Below are 6000 nucleotides of genomic sequence, written 5' to 3'. Positions count from 1 at the left end.
CCTTCTGTGCAAGTGTAGCCTGGTAACATCCCAGGAGCACCCCTCAACCAGTAGGGATTGGGGCCAGTGGGCGAATGCCCCAGACTTAGTTCTTCAGACAGGGGGGCATTCTGTCATGTTCCCAGAGGAGGAGCTGAGGCTGTGCTGCTTAGGCAACACACCCGCGTACTGGCATTTCCTCCTTTTTTGTGTTACTTTGTTCCCTACTCCAGTTTTTGAATATCACCTCCCAAATAAACTTAAATACTTGAACCCAAAGTGCTTGTCTTATCTCTTCTTTCAGAGAAACACAAACAAAAACACATTCTCATTAAGACGAGAAATAAACATGTCTACTTTGGCTGCCTCTCTCTAGCATGGTACTATCCTTATTTACAGATGAGATGGTCTTCTACACAGAAAACCTAAAGAAGGCCAGGCGCAGTGGCTCACGCCTGCTAATCCAGCACTGTGAGATGCTGAGGCAGGAGGATCACTTGAGGCCCGGAGTTTGAGGCTGCAGTGAGCTGTGATCACCACTGCACGCCAGCTTGGGCAACAGAGTGAGACCGTCTCTACAAAAAAAGAAAGAAAAAGAAAAGAAAACCTAAAGAAACACAGAACCAGAGCTAGTAAAAAACTTCAACAAGTGTGCTGAATGTAAGATTAATTTATTTAAAAATTAGTAAATTAATTTCCTTTATAATAGCAATAACCAACTAGAAATGATAATGAAAGAGAAGATTCTGTTCATCATAGCAATAAAACCATAAAACAGTAAAGCTATAGTAGCAATAAGACCATTCATATTAAGTATGGTCATATAGTAGCAATAAGACCATTCATGCATAAGATCTTTAAGGAGTTTTAAGACACAGGACATGACAGAATACCTGAATAAAGGGCGCATTATCATGTTTCTGATATTGTAAAGATGTCAATTCTCCTCAAACCAATATATTCACAACACAATGCAAATTAAATTTCAATGAGACTTTTCCCTCTTTTTCCTCTCAGGAACCCATCAAACTTATTTTAACATTTATATGGAAAAAAATGATTCACAAAAATAGCTTAGTCTGATTTTGCAAAACAAAAAATAAACCCAGAGAGGCATCACCTCACCACATCTGAAGATGTACTATAAAGATATAGTCATAGAAGTCATTGTGCAGGAACAATCCTAGATCAGTAGAATGGGATAAAAGTGTTCAAAAACAGTACATATATGCATGAATCTGAAATATATTGACGTCATGAGCTACTAAGGTAAAACGACTTATTTAATAGAGTGTTGATAAAACTGGCTCATTATGTGGACAAAAATACCTACAGACCTTTCATACAAATTTAAAACATTAAATGTGAAAAGTAAAACCATAAATTTGATAAATAAAAATTTTATGACCTCATGGTCTCTTGAATACCCCCAAAACAATGAGACAAAAACATTGAATTTTTCTATGTAAAAATGAGGGAAACATTGGCAAGTTATCAGGTGGATGAGAGATATTAACAGGGTCCAAACTGATAAGGGATTAATATTTAAACAATACAAGAAACTTGTAACAAACAATAAAAAGACCTTGACCAGCAGAGAAATAGGCAATAAATAGAAACATACTTGTTTCCCATTAGATCAAATTGCAAGATTTTAAAGGTTTGATAGGTAATTTACAAAGAGAAACCCCAGTGACTAATGACTAGTTGAGGGGATGGATATTCAACTTTATTAGGAATCTAAGAGATGCAAAATAAAATGAGGTCTCACTTTTAAAACATTCCATTTAGCACAGATGAAGAAGCTAGATGGTACCAGTGCTGGTGAGAGTATGGCTAAATCCAGTTTTCTCATGTACGTAGTGGAATTGTAGGCTGGTGCAGTCATTCTGGAGGGCAACCTGATGGTTCTGGGTAGAGTACATGCCTGGGATTCAGCACTCCAACTTCTGTTATATACCCACTGAGAAACTTATGAAGTCAATAAGAGAATTTACAAAGATTCTTTTTTTTTTTTTGAGACAGTCTCACTCTGACACCCAGGCTGGAGTGTGGTGCAGTGGTGCAATCTTGGCTCACTCCAACCTCTGCCTCCTGGGTTCAAGCAATTCTCCTGCCTCAGTCTCCCGAGCAGCTGGGACTACAGGCATGCACCACCACGCCTGGCTAATTTTTTGTATTTTTAGTAGAGATGGGTTTTCGCCATGTTGGCCAGGCTGGTCATGAATTCCTGGCCTCAAATGATCCACCCACCTCCCAAAGTGCTAGAATTACAGGCTTAAGCCACCATGCCCAGCCCAAAGATTTTGAAATAGAATTAGGGCCAACCATTTGCTATAGTAATGGATACTATGTAAAATGTGGCTGCATGCTAGGAACTACTACACAATCAACAGGATGACTTACTAGAGCTATACACTGCAGAAGAAATACACCTTAATAAAAGCATTGTAAGAAAAAGAAAGGTCTATAGTATAAATCTATTTATTTAAACACATAAATAGGATTTATTTTTCTGCATATCCAAAATTATCAGAATGGGCCCCTATAAGGGCAATGGCCGAAATGGGTAGTCTGGAGATGAAGGAGAGCATGTAATAGTGGTGGATAAGATAAAACGTCTAAAGTATTTATTGGGGCTGTGAGACGCATATGGCACAATACACATAAAGGGACCTTCAAAAATATAAATTGTGTTGGAAGGCCGAGGTGGGCGGATCACAAGGTCAGGAGATCAAGACCATTCTGGCTAACACGGTGAAACCCTGTCTCTACTAAAAATACAAAAACAAAATTAGCCGGATGTGGTGTCGGGTGCCTGTAGTCCCAGCTACTCAGGAGGCTGAGGCGGGAGAATGGCATGAACCTGGGAGGCGGAGATCTCGCCACTGCACTCCAGCCTGGGTGACAGCACGAGACTATGTCTCAAAAAACAAAAAAACCAAATATATATATATATATATAAATTGTATGTATGTACTCAGAATGTATCGTATTGGCAATCTTAATGGTAAAAAAGAATTATTGACCAAGAAACTGCTTTGGTTTATATAAAGACAGAACAGATTTTGCTTGGTCTTATTCAAAGGAAGGGATTTCAAGATAAAGCAGGCAACATATAATGGCCTGAACATGAAAACAGTTTTATTTTGAACTCAGCATGAAACTTGGAGGATTGCTTTTCAAACCTTTAAAATCTTTTTTTTTGTTTTGTTTTTTGTTTTTTTGTTCTTATTATTATACTTTAGGTTTTAGGGTACATGTGCACAATGTGCAGGTTTGTTACATATGTATCCATGTGCCATGTTGATTTCCTGCACCCATTAACTCGTCATTTAGCATTAGGTGTATCTCCTAATGCTGTCCCTCCCCCCTCCCCCAACCCCACAACAGTCCCCGGAGTGTGATGTTCCCCTTCCTGTGTCCATGAGTTCTCATTGTTCAATTCCCACCTATGAGTGAGAACATGCGGTGTTTGGTTTTTTGTCCTTGCGATAGTTTACTGAGAATGATGTTTTCCAAGCTTTGATCAAATGAAAAAAAATGTGTATTCTTCATTTAAAGAACAGACTAGGATAAAATAAATAAGGCATTAGAAAATTTCATCATGTGTTTCTAGTTTGTTTTTTCTTAAGTTCAAAGACTGGACTCAGATTAAACAGACAACAGTGAATAACTTTTGAACCTGCAACTGCACATTCAACTTAATGGTATGTTCAGATTTGTTTGATAAGCTAATAGACTGATCAGGATAAATAAAACAATTTGTGTTGACAGCATTAGCTCTATGACCATTCAATGCATCTCTTTAGAGTTGAAGTTCATAGGTGTTTGGATTTTCTGGGAGCACTGGCTGCCTCCATTGCTTAATGAATATTGCATTTCTCAAAGCCGTTTTGTTTTCCAAGCTACTGACATCTTTTAACTATTACTTATAAATAGAAAATAGCTTATATTTTCAAGATAGCTCTTACCATGATCCTTCCATTTTCTTGGGTGACCAAATATTCCCAATGCTTCCTCCATTTGGCAGGGTCATGATGACAGGTGCAGCATATTCAATTTTTCATCCCTCTGGATGCAGCAGAGCTCAAGTGGCTTATAATAATACTGCCATTTCAATGGCATGCCCTTACCTTCTTACTATTTACATGGTGTGATAAGGGACCACTGGTTGTTTTAAGTACATCTTTGAGTTGACCCTTTCCCCAATAGTATTAGATATTTCTTTCTTTTTAAAATGCAAACACCAACTTGAACCAGATAAATATTTCTTTTAATCAGTAAAAGAACCAGCACAGTTGGTAAGAGAAAAAACACAGATGATCCATATGAAAAAATCAAACCTTTACAGAACTGTAAGATTGATGCCACTTTCACTTACTGACAAATATTAATCTTCTCCATCAAAGGTTGCTTTTTCCTTTAAGAGAGGAGTGGTGGTCTGTGATTTTTCTAAAAATGTTGGCCATGTTTTACTATCTTAAAACTTAAATTTACATCCACTAAAACATCTCTACCTCTTAAAGTTTTCGTTTATTGGTTTGTGTGTGTGTGTGCGTGTGTATGTGTTTTTTGTGTGTTTTTTGTTTTGAGACAGGGTCTCACTCTGTCACCGAGGCTGGAGTGCAGTGGCGAGTACCACCATGCCCGGCTGATTTTTCCATTTTTTGTAGAGATGGGGTTTTTGCCATGTTGCCCAGGCTGGTGTTTACTGCTTTTTGAAGTCTAGAAGAAACTCTAAGAAATCTTGTTTTTTGTGAAGCAGTATCTGAGATTCAGCAATTTCTTCATTTTTATGCACAATTTTCTTCTGTTTAAATTTAAATAAAAATAAACACTTTTTACAAAAAAGTTCTCTGTGTTTGCAGGTGGACAAATGGGTACTCATAAATTTGGTTATAATACGACTTGGTCTACATGTTCTGAAAAATCGTTTGGTAATATGTGTCAAGACCATGTGTTCACATAGATTAACCTAATTATTACATTTCCAGATATTTCTCCATACAGAACTCCATGAAGAAATAACTAGATATGTGAAAAAAAATTTATGTCGACATATGTTAGTCATGGCATTAGTGGTAATAATAAAAAACGGGAACAATCTAAATGCCCAACAGGGCAGATGTATTTTGGGTAATTCATATGAATTAAAAATGTATAACTTATGAATTAATTGACATGTATCACATATTCGTATATTCTATATTTTTTTAATTTTAGTGACAGGGTGTCACTCAGTTCAGGCTGAAATGCAGTGGTAGTGTGATCATAGCTCACTGTAACCTTAAATTCCTGGGCTCAAGCAATCCTTCTGCTTCAGCTGCATAGCTGGGAATGCTGGCATGTACCACTATGCCCAGATAATTTATTTTTATAGAGACAGGGTCTCGCTATGTTGCCCAGGCTGGTCTTGAACTCCTGGCCTCAAGCAGTTTTCCTGCCTCAGTCTCCCAAAGGTCTGGGATTACAGATGTGAACCACTGTGTCCAGCCTTCATAAATATTAATTTATATTGATTCACTCTGTAGTTATTAATAGAAATCAGGGTTTCGGCCGGGCGCGGTGGCTCACGCTTGTAATCCCAGCACTTTGGGAGGCCGAGGCGGGTGGATCACGAGGTCAGGAGATCAAGACCATGGTGAAACCCCGTCTCTACTAAAAATACAAAAAATTAGCCGGGCATGGTGGCGGGCGCCTGTAGTCCCAGCTACTCGGAGAGGCTGAGGCAGGAGAATGGCGTGAACCCGGGAGGCGGAGCTTGCAGTGAGCCGAGATTGCACCACTGCACTCCAGCCTGGGCGACAGAGCGAGACTCCGTCTCAAAAAAAAAAAAAAAAAAAAAGAAATCAGGGTTTCATGGAATGTTTATGATACAATATGAAGTGAAAAAGCAGTACACAAAACTGTACAAATAATAGCCCAATTTTGAAATACAAACACAGAAGACTTAAGTAAGTATTATCATTTCGCAACGTCAGTCTCCTTTATTTATCTTTCAAATTTGCAATTGTCAAG

Source organism: Nomascus leucogenys, chromosome 9, assembly GCF_006542625.1.
Source record: "Nomascus leucogenys isolate Asia chromosome 9, Asia_NLE_v1, whole genome shotgun sequence".
NCBI lineage: Eukaryota > Metazoa > Chordata > Mammalia > Primates > Hylobatidae > Nomascus > Nomascus leucogenys.
Note: the sequence above shows the minus strand (reverse complement) of the source record.